The 16280-nt window shown below is 40.9% G+C and overlaps 1 long non-coding RNA gene across 1 annotated transcript in view; it reads right to left on the bottom strand.

Moving 5' to 3' along the window:
- The window catches only part of LOC125610539, a 67421-nt gene extending 51485 nt beyond the window's left edge, over positions 1 to 15936 (bottom strand). Inside the window, exons 1-2 of the long non-coding RNA XR_007340524.1 lie at positions 15818 to 15936; positions 4251 to 4367 (exon numbers count right to left, since the gene is read on the bottom strand). This is a non-coding gene — a long non-coding RNA (uncharacterized LOC125610539). The remainder of the gene's footprint in view (positions 1 to 4250; positions 4368 to 15817) is intronic.
- Positions 15937 to 16280: the final 344 nt, after the last annotated feature.

Below are 16280 nucleotides of genomic sequence, written 5' to 3' on the forward strand. Positions count from 1 at the left end.
GAGAATCTGATACAGAGCCGGTGACCCAGCGGCCTGGGCTGTAAGAGGGTAGAATCCCAGGGTCACGGTTGTTCCTGTTTTGTTCAGTTTTGATCTGTTTTCTTCATAAAACCATTTTATTTTCCTTGGTCCATAATTACGCTACTTCTTTTTTCCTAGAAGTACCCACTGGGGAATGTGCACAAAACATGGAGATACAAACACAAACCAGAGCTAAGAAGGGCCCATGTCCCTTGACATCAAAGTTTTTGTAAAGAAAAATACACAAAGGCAGTCACGCCTCACTCTGGCTTCCTGGTAACCCCAGAAAAAAATTCCAGAAATGCATTTTAATTCTTCAGTCTGAGTGACAAAAAAGGTTAAATTGTTTCCCAAAGTCCACTTAAGAATAATCCTGACCTTGGGAAAATGGATTTTGTTAGCCCCCGCCCCCAACCTATTAAGATTAATGGCAAGAGGGGCTCATTATTCTGCCAGAAAAATCTACTTACAAATCTAAGAGGGGATTTTATTCTGTCCATTTCAAAGAGCAGGGAACTTAGAGTGACCAGCCAGCGCCCACTGGAATGAGGTACACTGCATGCAGACTGCAGGGGTCCATGACCAGCTGGGATCCACACTTAGAGCGGTATTGTGTAGGTCAAGAAGAGAGTTCTTAGATGGGATTTCTTACATAAATAGTTCACCCTGCTCTCAGCTATGAAAACCACCACCCTGGTCACATAACCATATTCAGAAAACAAATCCTCATTTAAGAGAGAAACAACTGTTGACTTTGCGGTCTCTTGGCAGCCCAGAACCACTGCTCCCATTCAAGTGGTCAGTCATTACAGTGACCCCACCACATCTCAACTCCTACTGCCCCTGCTTCTGCCACTGCTGATCAACTGCTTTCTCATAAGCCTAGAATGGACCGTCAAAGTGAGGATCCAGCAATCTGCTCCCTCAAAATGCCCAGTCCTCTCTGGGGCAGCAGTCCTGGGTTGGCTGCTCTTCAGGAGAGCATTCAATGGGTGGGTGAATTTTGGCCAAGTGTCCATCCCTGGCTATCTTGGCAGTGTAGAGCAGAGCACTGAAGCCTGTTGCTAAGAGACAGGAATTCCCAGACTCAGAGATGGCTAGACAAGAACTCTGGCTTTGATTATCAACTCATGGAATTGATGGGAGGAAAATAGACAGGAGCCTTCTAAGTTCTTAAGGAATTTGATTCAGCCTAAGAAACCCAAGCCTAGCTGAGAACAGCCTGTGATTACTCAACCCCTGAGGCACTTCCCAGGCCCCCAAATTTGCACCAAAAAAAAAATACTGGGCTCCAAATAAATACAGATTCCAGAAAGGGCTTATGCACCAATTCCATCTCAGATGGCCAAGGACAACGGACAAAGGAGATCCTTCCAGAAAGTACAACTAGGATTTGACTGGCTAAAGAACTCATTGCATTGCCATGACAAGGACACTTGACTGTTCTTGTCAAGCAGGATGTGACATATGCAGTCAAACAATGGCCAATGTGTATTATCTCACTGTTCATTTGTTCGAACAAAATTTCCTTGAAGTTCTCCTCCACCATTCTATCATTCTATATTTACAGGTTTTTTAATAGAAAGTGGTACAGGCTTGTCCACTGCAATGGAAAGATCTAAAAACACAGTGGCTCAAAGTCAGGAGTTTCTCTTTCATGTAACAATCTAGAGCAACACTCTGGTAAAGAAATGTAAATTCGAGTGTAATTTCAAATTCTCTAGTATCCACATTCAAAAATATATGAGATTAATTTAACAATACATCTCATTTAAATTAGTATGTCCCAAATATCATTTCAACATGCAATTAATATAAAATATTATTGAGGTATTTTACTTTTTTTGTACTAATCTATAGCCCATCTCAATTCAAATTAGCCACTGCAAGCGCTCAATGACCATATGTGGCTGGTGGCTGCCATTTTGGAGGACAGACCAAGACAAGTGGACAGTTCTCTATAGATTGGCCAGGGAATCCAGATGTATTTCATTATCCCACCAGCCCTTAGATATGGATTTTTGAAACTGAACATTATTTACTTCTGAGATCATGTAAATCTTATCATAGGGGGGCTATATAATGCCTTGTAGAATATTTCAGTGTACTGATCCCCTCCTCCCTTGATGCCCACAGCACCACTTCCCCTCCAGTTACATTGTGACAACTGAAAATACTGCCAAATGTTGAGAGGTATGAAGCAACAAGTCACCCCTGAAAGTGGTTCTCTAACTGAACTATGTATTAGAATGTCCTGGAGATTTTGTTGAAACAGAGGTTTCTGGGCTCCCAATGCTATAGTTTCTAACTCAGTAGGTCTGAGTGGGACCCAAAATATGCATTGCTAATACTTTCCCTGAGCTTCTGGTCCAAGACCACTCTGAGAACCACTGCCCTGGTTAATGTGATCCTCTGTCTGGCAAGCTCAGCACCACAAGGCAAGGGCATTCTCACTCCCCAGGAGTGGGACAGAGAGGAAATAAAGGACAAATAATATATTTTAAGGGTGCAATTGGGAGGTTGCATGTGTGCCTTTTGGTCACCTCCCTTTGTTGAGAATTCAATCATGGCCACAACTACTTAAGGAGCAGATGCAAAGGAGGGTGACACATGTAGCATCTAACTGGGTAGCATATGCCCAGCTACACCTCAGGAGTTCTACTATGAAAGAAAGAATGGATAATGAGGCATAATTTGCAGGCTCTTCCAAGCAGTGGGTAATAATATTTAGTTCTAACTTACCAGATTGTGAACAGCTACATCTGGAAACTTAACTAGAGGAAGGCAGATCAGCCACAATCCCTTGAAGAAGAGATGTATGAGGTTCAGGTAAGTATGAACTTTTAAAGATATGTGTTTGGCAAGAAGGCAGTATGTGGTATGGTAAGATACCAGAGGAGTAGCTTTGCCAGTGGATTGTCTCCTCAGTTTTCATTCCTCCCCCCATTTCTAATAAGACAAGAAATTCCCCAGCTTTGTGATTTGAGAAATTTTAACTCCACTCTCTAGCCACAAAGGTTAGCCCTGATTGGCCTAAGCCAATCAAGGAATCAGATTTCCCTAGTCATAGTGATGGGTTTAAGGATGAGCCCATGACCTCAAATGGTTCAACCAGAGGGAACTCCACAGTGATTGTTGGGCATCTGGGGCAGGAGAAACTATCTTCCCTGCAGTGTGTCAGTGAGGAAACCATGGCCCTGGAGCAGATGGCAATCACATGACAAAAAAAAAGCCAACCCAAGGATGAAGCCAAAACCAGAAGGGCAGAACCAAGAGAATCCCAGCAAAGTGGACCTGCAACCTCGATGACATTCTGAACCCCTGGATGGAACCACCCTGATGTCTCACTTCTGGGATTTTTAAATAAGCCAAAACATTTATCATCTTACAAATCAACATAAGATTTAAGATTTCATCACTTTTAACCAGAAGTATTCCCAAGAACAGTTTGACCTGAATGTGTTTTCCTTTTTGGTACCTAAAGGCATTTAATAAAGGCAAGAGCAAGTTCATCTCCTGAGCGCCTACCATAAGCACCTCACTGTGTAAGCCCTTGGCCTGCATTAACTCACCAACATTTCACAATAACCCTGAGAGTAACTATAAATCAGAGAATTGAGACTCAACAAGATTAACCAACCTTCCCAGTATCACTCTGAGAATGTGACTGAACCAAAAAGTGAGCCCTTCTGACTCTAAGTCCAAAGCCTTTTCTACAACTTTGGCCTCATGTGTTATTTTTTGAACCATGTATATAAATAACAAAGGTTTATATGTTTACTCAAACTCCACGTGGAAAACTATCCTGACTTTTGAAAATCTGATTCAATGATCAAAAACACATGTAGAATATTAGTTAGAAGGTGGTGTAGACTGTACTAGGGTTTTATAGGCATCTTGGGTAGGTCCTTCAGAGTAATTGGGATGTGGAATGTGGAAGTCATTTTTATGGGAAAGTTGGGGCATGGCCTCCTGTAGGCAGCCTCAGGCAAAAGAGTGAGTATATCAAGAAAAAAAAACCACATTGAACCTGATGATAAGGTTCACGAGGATGTTAATTAAAGGAATTCTCATATTTCAAGGCTATATTGGTGATACCTTTTCAGGCAATGGCATGTGACTAGTACACGACAGAACTATAAGCTTTTACCCCAAGATGTCAGTATTCTTTTGAAAATAGTATGTATGGTTTAAAAACTCTCCACAGAATTCCTCTCTTGCTCACTTACCTTATTATAATGCTCATGCTTCTTCTCAAATACTCTCGCTTCACTACCAGTGGGGGGAGGTATCTGGACAGTGGTCACTCCAACCCACAGTTTCAGTTACCTGTAGGTAACTGTGATCTAAAAAAAATAATATTTGTCTTGACTCAGACTTGTCTTAAAGATCAAAAGAGAGACCACATGTGATACTTCGACTTTAGTATATTGCTATAATTGTTCTATTGTCTTATTAACTATTGTTGTTGATCTCTTATTGTGCCTAATTTATAAATTAAACTTTATCATAGGCATGTATGTATAGGAAAAACATAATATGTACAGGGTTTGATACTTGGAACTTATTTCCTATGGATAAGGGGAGACTACTATATTATATTGCTTGAGGAAAACAAAGTTTGACTAACCATGCTATGTTTGCAATTCAAAAGCCTATTATCTGCATGTTATTCACAATGACTGCTGTTGGATTAAAAATAAGAATTATTTCCAGGCACAGTGGTGCATGCCCATAGTCCCAGCAATTCAGGAGGCTGACACAGGAGGATAACAGGTTTGAGGGCAGACTTAGCAACTTAGCAAGACCCTCAGCAACTTAGTGAGACCCTGTCTCAAAATAAAAAATGCAAAGGTCTTGGGATGCAGCTCAATGGAAAAGTGCCCCTGGGTTCAGGCTTCAGTAGCAAAAAAAAAAAAAAAGAAATTATTTATTTTATATCCAATTACTAACAACACTGGGTTTGTCCTTTGAATTGAAATAAACAGTTGATCCATTCCCTAAAAATCAGAGAAAACAACATGGCTTTTGCCTCACTTTCTATTTTTACATCCATAGGTCCCATTTTCCTTAAAACAGTTTACATGAAAAGGGTCCCCAGAACTTCCAAAAGTGGCTTACAGAGCTGCTGCTTCCCTGATGTTCTCCTGATGATAAATTCAATTCAGACTCGACTTGGGCAAGAAGCCCTTTGAAGATGCTGCTTTTACCACCAAAACATGCACATAATGATGTCATAAATAAGTGCTAAATGTTAGTGGAAGTGGGATTCTTTCACATCAAGCACTATCTGTAAAGTAGATTTAATGCCTTTGCCATCTCATTTGTGTTCTTAATTTTCTCTTATGAAATGAAATGTATTAAAGTGTTTTTTCAGGCACCCTGATTTTGACATTCAATTTAAAAAGTTTCCTATATAATTATGCTACTTTCCCCCTCCTGGCCTATTGCAGGGGTTATTTAAAATTTAAATGCTTAGGGGAGAGAGGGAAGGAGGAGGGACATGGGGGCAGGAAAGACAATGGAATGAGATGGACATTATTACCCTAGGTACATGTTTGACTGCACATATGGTGCAATGCTACATTGTGCACAACCAGAGAAATGAAAAGTTGTGCTGCAACTATGTACAATGAATCAAAATGCATTCCGCTATCATATATACCTAATTAAAATAAATAAATTAATTTTACATAAATAAAAAAATTTAAATGCTTACTAGCCCAGTTTCCCTTCATGAGTTCTCAGCTAAACCACATTTTTCCCACGTCCCTTATCCCAAAAGTGATGCCATATGAACAATCTTTACCACTGACATTATGTGTGCAAGTAGCATGCCACTACTGAACGGAGGCTACTATGATCATGGCCTTCCTTTCTACCTACTCTTTCTTTGTTCGTTGGACAATCAGATGTGGCATATTCAGCAAAGGGTCTGAGATCTGAGGGGATAGGAAGCCACTAGAATCAAGAAGCCTGGATCCCTGAATGACAGTGTGGAACACAGCATCCCTCCCTCCAACCCCACTGATCCACATTAGTTTTAACCATGAACAAGAAAGGAATCCTTGTTAGAATAGCATCTGAAATTTGGGGGCTGTTTGCTGTAGCTTACCTACATAGAATAATCTGTTGTCCTATTGAGAAAGTACTTTATTATTGTACAGTGCCCCTGGAAGCGCAAAAGCATGCCAGTCATCAATTAACTAAGCAAGCCATAGCTTTAATCATCTCAACCATTCCACTTAGCCTTTGAGTTCATCCTGTCTTGCATTAGCTTTTTCACCCCATCTCAACTATTCTGTACCATCTAGCACCACTTCAAGAAGTTTATCATAGTGGTTAATGAATAATCTGTTTTGAGAGTCATTTTTACATTTGGTTGGAAAAGGGCTAGATTGGAGGAGTGAAAGGAACATTTGCTGAGAGTTCTTTCAATTCCTGATATTATGGTTTAGATATGAGGTGTCCTGCAAAATCTCATGTGTGAGACGATGCAAGAAAGCTCAAAGGTGAAATGATTGGGTTATGAGAGCTTTAAACTAATCTTTGTGCATTAATCCCTGATAGAGATTAACTGAGTAGTAACTGTAGACAGGCAGGGAGTACCTAGAGGAGGTGAGCCATTGGGGATGTGCCTTTGGAGTTTATATTTTGTCCCTGGTCTGCAGATCTCTTTCTGCTTCCTGGTGGCCATGTTCTGAGCTGCTTTCTTCCACCATGATATTCTGCCTCACCTCACCTCATGCCCAGAGCAATGTAGTAGTCAGCTGTCTATCAACTGATACCTCTGAAACTGTGAACCAAAATAAACTTTTCCTCTTCTATGTTGTTCTTCTCGGGTTTGGGGGGTCATGGCAGTGAAAAAGCTACCTAAAATACTGATGCCTTCCTGCTTTCAAAGTTGTAACCCTGATGTTTCTGGATACTATCATCTAGATAAGATCACCTGAAGCCTCCACTCAACACTGGAGAAACACAAACCCCCTCTGCAAATGTCCAGGGAGATTAACACTCCCATGACCATTTACAGGTCAAAATTCTTGTTCCTGCTGCTTTCAGTTCATTTGCATATCATCCTTCCATCCCAGACATTCTCCACCTGGTCGCACATCAACTCAAGCATGGCATTCAACTCATCCCTCAGTTTCTACTCCTCCCCAAAAATCACACTTAGAAAAGCTATTGGTGCATGTGATACACTTGATGGAAGAGTTAGCCAAAGTGAGATGATTTCATCCTAACAATTCACTACACTGTGGTTCAGATGTTGAACGCTCCCAAAGGCCCATATGTTAAGGCTTGGTCCCCAGTGTGGCAATATTGTGAAGCAGTGAGACCTTTAAGAGGCAGGGTCCAGTGGGAGAACTTGGGGCATACCTTGAAGGGGATAGTGGGGCCCCAGGCCCCAACTTACTCTCTTTGCTCTCTGGCTCATGATGGGTGAGTTGTTTTGTGCTACCATGTGTTCTCACAACGATATACTGCCTCATCGGGACCAAAAGCAAAGGGGCCAACTGATCATATATTGCAACCTCTAAAACAATGAGTCAAAATAAATCTTTTCTCTTTGTAAGTTGATTATCTCAGGTATTTACAGTACCTAATATACCCTGTCCTTCAAGTCTCTTTGGCCCTAACCATTAGGCATTTTTCTTACAACCCTCAGATCATTTCAGTAACCTCTCGTCCTCCTTTTCTTTTCATCCTCTTCCTCATTTCTTTCTGTTTAGGCTACACAAACTGCCCAAACCGAATTCTTTTCACTCCATCATGGAAAGGGTCCAGCTGACCTCAGATGCTACTGCCTCCGGCTCCAGGTATACTTTTGAACATAGTCATCCAGAATCAGCTGACCCAAAGGGACTCCCCTTCAATGAAAGGCAGCCTTCCTAGAAAGTTATTATGGCTTACATATATTTCCTCCATTGCCCACATAAATGCATATAATAAGAAAACCACAAGCCTCTGCACTACTAAACCCAATGAAGCATTCTCACGTCTCGTCCTCCTTGACTTTCCAATAGCACTCGACCCTAGTCAGTCCCTCCCTCCTCTCTGAACACTTTCCTCATTTGGCTTCCTGGATATTGTACTCACCCCATCTTCCTCCTGCCTCCCCTGCTTGCATTCCCTACCACTCTTAACTCTAAATTTCAATCCTTGGATCTAATCTCTGTTTTTAAATTGAATTTATCAACATTACACTGGATATTGTTCTTGTCTGTTCTCATGGCTTTAAATACCATCTTTTTGCAAACAATTCCCAAATTCATATCTCCATGTCAGACCTCTCCCCTAAACTCCACACTCATATCTAACAGCCATTGGATATCTTTCCTTGGCATCTTAAATTTAAGAGTCCAAACATGAAGTTCTGATTTCCACTCCATGTGACAAGTTCTCCCCAAACTTTCCCCAACTCAGTAAATGCTAGCTCCTTCCCTTCTTCCTGTTGTTCCTTCTCCTTTGAATCTTTTTTTCTAATATCTCACAACCAAGTTGTTAGCAAATCAGCTTTACCTTAAAAATATAGAGAGAACCTAACCACCCCTTACCACTTCTGTTGCTGCCACCCTGATTCAAGCCACCAGCATCTCTCTTCTGGCTCTTCTCCCCATTTCTTCCTTTGGCCCTGTCCATCCTACTCTGAACACAGCAGCCAGAGTGAGCCTATTAACATATTGAAATGCATAGCCCTTCCTGATCCAAAACCCTCCCAATTTAAAGTACCTATAGTGATCCATAACTAAAGTACTTAATCAAAGCACTTATAGTAACCCATAAAACCCTATGTGACCTGGCCTCTGTCACCTCTCAGACCTCTCTGATTATAACCCTTCTCTCCAGCCAAGGAAACAGGCTACTCTATTACTTAACTATGCCAAGTACACTCCTGCTCAGGAGTATACTTTGTTCTTATCTCCCCTCTGCCTAAAATGCTCTTACACTCTTCACTTCGTCATTTAGATACAGCTTTCTCAAATTGCACACCTCTCTTCCCCTTGCTGCTGCATTTTCTCCTTCATACCATAGGAGATATTTGTTTGCCTTATTTATTTCCTGTCTTCCCCACTACAATATGAGCAACTACTTTTATTGATAAAGTTCCCAGTTCTATTTCCAGAGGACAAAGTAGCCTTTGTCCCTGAGCAATGGGGAGCCACAGAAGGGTTTTAATCTGAATTAAGACCCAATCCAATTGTTCTGAACACCAATATTTGCCAAAAACAACAAATCCTTTAGGAAGATATTACTAGATCCATTTCCTTAAAAAGGAAACTGAATCTTCTAAATTCTAAAAGGCCTGGCATGTAGAAGGCACTCCAAAAATATTTATAAAAACCAGAATAGCCTTGGGACAGATTTATTGCCCCATTCTGCAGATGAAGCAATGGGAAATGAGAGTGACGACAAAACTTGTTCAGGTAGTAAGCTAAACTGGTATTCAAACTGTTTTTGCACAAGTTCAAAGACGATATTAATTTCATAAAGGAATATTGTCTTCCAGAGGGCCCCAGAGCTTTACAGACATGAGAGGTGTCTGGCACAATTCTTGGGTCTATGAAATCAACTGAAATTAATCAAGCATTTCTGATGGTCAAGAATTTTGCATACATTATCTCATCCATTTGGTTAATGAACAAATATGGAGAATTTACTCTGTGACAAGCTACCTGCCTTAAATTTCAAAGTTAACAAAAACATAGTTCTATTTTTCCCAACCATAAATCAAAAAACCATACAATTCAATAAGAAAAAAAAAATCACACCTATTCTAAGCACAGAGAAAAAGGATGGGGTAAATTCTTCTACAAATCAGAGAAGACTTCTCTGGAGTAGGAACATATGAACTGAATTCTTAAAGGTGAGTAGAGCCAGGCATGGTGGTGCACACCTGTAATCCCAGCAGCTCAGGAGACTGAGGCAGGAGGATCACAAGTTCACAGCCAGCCTCAGCAACTTACCAAGGCCCTAAGCAACTCAATGAGACCCTATCTCTATGTAAAATACAAAAAAAAGGGGGCTGGAGCTGTGACAGTTGTTAAGCACCCCTGGGTTCAATTCCTGGTACCAAAAATAAAGTGAGTAGAAGTTAAACTGCCAAGGAGAAGAGGAGGATAGAGAGAGGAGTCAATAGATGAGATGCAAAGGCCTGTGGTTAGAGGGTGCATGGTAAGTAGCAGGAACAGGAAAAAGGCTAAGGACTGGCAATCCATGATGTAGAAAGAGGCTGAAAGGTAGAGGCTGAGCCTCTCCAGGAGCTTCAGCCCAGTTGAGATAAAGTAACCTTTGTTCCAGAACAATGGAGAGCCACAGAGGGGTTTTAATCTGAATTAAGACTCAATCAAATTGTTCCTGAGCATCAATATTTGCCAAAAACAACACATCCTTTAGGAAGATATTACTAGCCTCATTTTCTGAAAAAGGAAACTGAATCTTCTAAGAGTTCAGTGACAAGCCCAAAGTCACTTCGCTGGCAAGTAGCAGAACCAGAATGTAAATTCAGAGAAGCCCAATTTAGGCTTAGGCTCTCTCATTCTCTCATCCGGTGAAAGAGAACAGGCAGAAATTCTAAAGATATCAACTGTTGTCCCTCACCTAGGGCAAGATGAGGGCAGAAAAATCCCAACTACTTACAGGACACCTGCAAGAATCTCTGTGTTGCACCCTTCTCTACTCACCTGCCCTGAGAAAGGGAGCCTATTCTTCAACTCTGACCCCTCAAGGTTAATCTTCCTGGTCCCCTGGGCCAAGGCAAAGATGACCAAAAAAGATTTCCAGCCTGGGTGCAATTGAAAGGATACTAATGTGTATTTGCTCCGAGAATCTCAATGGGTTCTATAGTCCCAAAAATTACAGAAAGAGGTTAGCTCAAGTCAGCATTTCACTTAGTTTTTGTTTTATTTTGTTTGTTTTTTTCCAAAAGCCAAATACAGGGGGGAGAAAACTGGATTTGTAAGAGAAAGACCTGGTTTCAAGTCTTAGCTCTGCCATGTGAAACCAGAGCTTCAGTGTAAATTGCTGAAGAACCCTTTACAGGATTGCATGAATGTAGATAATGAGTATGAATGTGTTGTAACACTTCAAATATGAGATCATCCTTGTGGATAGATTCCAATTTTCACATAAGACAAGACAGTTTTCTTGCTTCTCCTTTCCAGTTCCTCCTCCTGCAGGCTGACCCATGAGTGTTGGAGTGGGGAGGCTGCAGAGTGCTGCCTCAATATTCTCTCCCACTACCTAGGAAACACTCTGTAGGTGATCATATCTGATTCTATAACCTATATATGGCAATCTCAAAGCCTCTCACTGGAATTCCAGAGCCATTTCCCAACAAGATATCACACTTAATGTCCTGCAAGTATCTCAAATTCAGTTCAAAATGCAACTTGCTGTCTTTCTTCTATCCTTAACACCATGAGGTCCTCTTGGTGAATAGTACCATAAACCATTCTCTCTCATCCTCCCTATAAACTTTGAGTCATCATAATAGAAGTAACATTTATTGAGAACTTACTGTCAGGCACTGTGCTATGTATTTTATATACATTTTCTGGTTTAAGCACTAGAACAGCCATATGAGATTATACATTCATTCATTAGCAGCTTTATTTCACAGAGAGGGAAAGTGAGGTCTTTTTTAGCAGGGGAGGGTACCGGGGATTGAACTGAGGGGCACTCAACCACTGAGCCACATCCCCAGCCCTATTTTGTATTTTATTTAGAGACATGGTCTCACTGAGTTGCTTAGCACCTTGCTTTTGCTGTGTCTGGCTTTGAACTTGCAATCCTCCTATCTCAGCCTACCAAGCCACTGGGATTATAGGCATGCACCACTGTGCCTGGCAGGAAAGTGAGTTTTTGAGTGATATTGAATATCCTCTCATGGAGACTGGGGCCGTATTACTTCAGAGTCTAGCTTGTTCACATCTTCATTTCACATCCAACTGACTGGTCATCAAAACCTCTTAAATTTTGCCTGGAAAATAAACATCTCAATTCTAGCCAGCCCTTCCTTTCTGTTGCTACTGCCAATTACTTAGTCTTGACTTTCAGTATCTGTTACTCAGAATTATTATTTTAATTAGCAATTAGTTGCAATACACTTACTATGCATGAGGCATTGTCTTAAGCACTTTATAAATATTAACTTTTAATTCTCCTAGAAACTCCATGAGGTGGACTTTTATTATCTCTGATTTATAGATGGGGAAATAAGTAACCTTCTCAAGATCACATAGCTAATAAATGATGAAGTTGGGACTTGAGCCCAAGACCCTGGCTCGGGCTGTGATCTTAACGAAAACATCATGGTGTCCCTTCAATGTCATTATATAAGATCCTTGGTGTCTTCCCTACAACCAGCCCTCTACCCAGCCTCAATTCTAGAATCTGTTTTATGAAAGTGTAACTTGGTTCCTTTCTCCTACTTATAGCCTCATTGGTTTTCTCTTCTTGGACCCTGTCTTCTTCAGTAGAGCCTTTTATGATCCAGGTGTGAAGGAACATCTGGTCTTCTTTCCCATTGTGCACTCCACCAATCTCTGCTCTTCTCTGTGTCCTTTCCTGCCTCCTATCCCCTCTGAAAGAAGTCCACTCACCCTTCAAGACTCGAATGTCATCTCCTCTTAAGGGGATACATTCCTTTGTTTTAAGTACTTATTGCACTACATTTATTAAAATTTCAACCTTCTCCTCGGCACACCATCTCACCCTGCAGCCCCACACCTCAAACAGTGCTCCAGAGCCGAGACCTGTCATAGGTATCATTTCAGCACTTGCAGTAGTTCTCAGGACATAGTGGGTACAAAGTCCATAATTGCTGGATGACACATAATGCCTATATGATTTGTCCAGAACCTCCAAGAAAGATATTGGAATACTAGTGCTCTGAAATTGTAATGTGAGTAGAGTAGATGTAAGTAGTTTTAAAAAACGTAAGGAAAAGATTAAAAGCTTGCATTATTTTTATGGACAAATCAAAGTTCAATGCAGATACACACAACTGGAGAAAATAATTAGAGCCATCCTTTGGGGGAGTTTTCTTGTTTGACATTCACTACATGACCGCAGCACTCCGCCTGGTAGCAAGAGCACACACGTGACTTCCCCACCTTCCTGGGGCTTATGTTTCTGGGGAGAGTAGAACATCTGCATGGAATTCATGCTCACAGATACTCCACAAACATTCACGGGTGCCTTTTCATGGTCACTTAGTCTTCGGTTCTGATTTTCCCTGTTTTGTTTTGTTTTGTTGTTATTGTGTTGTTTTTACTTCTCGATTCAGTTTGCCAATGACAGTGACAGTAAGCATTCACTGAGCTGTGAACCTGGCACTGTGCTAAGACTTCTGTCAAAATCAGATTTCTCTCTTGCAAGCGTCAGAGTGAAATAAAATTGCTGGATCTGAAGGTCAAACTGACAGTAAACATCTTTGAAATTGTATTCCTTGAAAAGCGCCCATCTCTGGTGTTTTTATCACATGTGCTATGATTCCACATGGGAGCTGCAGCATCAAGAGGCTAAGCAGCCCTGATTTTGAAACACACTACTGAGTTACAACATATGCTCCCACCTTCTAGACCTTGTTCTTTACAATACATGTTGACAAGCCTTTTCAGTGTTTATCAACCTAAGGAATAAAAAGAATGCAGCAAATTATTTCTATTTGCATATTGGTGACCCCAGAGAGTTGATCATCTCTTTATTTATCTTTTGCTTTTTTTTTTTTTTTTTTTATTGTTGGTTGTTCAAAACATTACATAGTTCTTGATATATCATCTTTCACTGAGAGCCACAGCCAAGTAGGAATGACGCATGGCATTTTTGGTTGAAAGGTGACCCCAGCAAGCCATTGAGATGATAATGATTATGTTAAGATTTGCATTCAATTGGAGATTAGACCCCTGCTGTCCACCTAGGCCTGCTACTTTCTCCTGGAGAGTTCCCATTGGTTGGGGAAGTGCGGTAGGAGAGAATTCCGGAGGAGGGATTTCCTGTTGGTGTAGTGTGTCCCAAGAGAACCCCGCATGCGTGGTTCGTAGGGGAGAATTCCTGGGGAGCGTGTGTGGAGTGTGCTGGTGGAGTTCAGAAATAAAGTTTGTTCCTGCTTCAGTGGCTCGTGATTTGTGCCCAGCCACACTGTGGCAATGTTTGGACATTTTCCTTCCCTACTCTGTGAATTATCTGTTTATAAATTTTGCCCATTCACCACTGGATTTTCTGATCCTGATCAATTTGAGGATGTTCTTCACACTTCAGAACTTATAACCTCATGGAGGCACAGCACTGGAAATGACATAATGTACCTCCACAGGGGAATGCTCAGATATATTGTGACATTGACATGCTATTGAATATGGTATTGAAAAGCAGAATTAGGTTTATTTGTATTCCCTGGAGAGAAGTCCAGGACTTATTGTCAGTGAAAGGAAGCAAGTTGTAGGTAATTAATTCAGTTTGAAAGCATATTTTTTTATTTCTAGGAATTGGAAAATAAATCCTACTGTATGCTTTATGTATATGTGTGTATACATACATATATGTATATATATGTATATGCACATACATATACAATATATTTATATAAATCCACATTTAATAGGTCTGTTTGTAAGATCACAGAGAAAACTATGAAAGGCTACATGCCAAACTAATATCTCTAGAAGAAGAGAGTGCCTCTGTAGTCCATGATTTGCATCAATGAGCTTGTATTACTAATATTTTTCAAAACACATTAAAAACTATAAATTTTTAAATATAAACTCTGACCATCTTTACCCAATCTTTCTTATATAGGGGTGTTCGGTTCCTTTTTAAAAATGCCAGAAACTAGAAAATGTACAGGCCATTTAATTTTACCTGACCTTCAAAAAAATGTTTCAGTCTCCTTAAATTAATTTAGAGGACCCTATTCCTTTCTTCTGAGTTATCAATGACATACATGTAAACCAAATTTCTCTCCTTCACCCAAATTCAAGGACATATTAAACCTGAAATATGAGAATGTAAACCAAAGGAGGAGGAAAGGTAGAAGCCTTGGAGGGTGAGTCCTGTCACTCCCAAGCTGGCCTCTTCCTCACTGTGGTTACCTTGGCAAACTGAAGGGTGTCAAGTGCTCTGCAGAGCCACAGAAAACTTCCCCAGGTGAAAATGGTGGAAATGCACCTCAATTGCCCAACTGCCCACTGATTACAACAGCTGTTCCCTGAAAGGATTTTTTTTTTCTGTTTATGTCTTTTCTTCCTCCTTTTAACAAAGAAAATGCCTCTGGAAAAGGCATTAGGACTAGAACTGATGCACAATTGGCACCTTTCTGAGAATGAGTTTATTTGTTTCTTCCTCTGGAGTAGGGCTTAATAAGAGGGAAAGGGCCAAGAGTCACCTACATTGGAGGAAGTTATAAGGACAGCACTGGAGGAAGAAATCAGAAGCCACAAGCATGAACAGAAAACCTTGGCATAAATCACCCCTTTGCTTGAAGTGATCTTTGACACAAAACTGTCATGGTAGGAGTAGGAAAGGGAGAACATTAAAAAAGAGAGGGGCTCCTGTAATCTAACTCACTGATCAGCTGATAGGTTTGGATCCTGAATGGAGAACTGCTTACATCAACAAAGGCCACCCTTCCCCTCAATGCCCCGCCATCTCAATCTTTCAGCACCATCTAACATCCTTTGTGGAAGAGATAAGGGATGTAAAAATAAATAAATATAATCCAGTCTCAATCAAGTTATTTAATACATCTCAACTACAGTTCTTTCAAGAGTAACATGAGTGTAAGAATACTTACCTTTCTGAATTAGGGGAGGATTAAATAAAATCATGCAGGTCTGACTCAATGTCTTGTCTTTGGTAGAAGTTAGCACCCTTCCTGTTGAGCAGGGGACAGTACAGTCAGGGCAATCCAAGGGAAGGTCAGGGCTTGGGACAGCTGCCCTGCTCTTCTATTAAGGCCAGAGTATTTTTGGATGCACAATCTATGTTAATTTGCGTAATCTCCCGCCTACTCTGTGCTTACTCTGGGGATAAATAGATGACTTCAGCCGTCAGCACTGTCACTCCATCCTTCTCCAGAGTGCCAGGAACATGTTTCAAAGGAAGAAAGAAAGGATGAAAGAAGGAGGGGTGCACAGGAGAAATTGGTCTGTCAAACAAGCTAGCAAGCTAATGTTCTTAGTAACTGGCACATTTACCCAACCAGGAACCCTGGGAATATGGCAGAAATTCAAAGGGTTCCACAGCACATCTAAATA

This window comes from Marmota marmota, unplaced genomic scaffold (genome assembly GCF_001458135.2).
Source record: "Marmota marmota marmota unplaced genomic scaffold, marMar, whole genome shotgun sequence".
Lineage (NCBI taxonomy): Eukaryota > Metazoa > Chordata > Mammalia > Rodentia > Sciuridae > Marmota > Marmota marmota.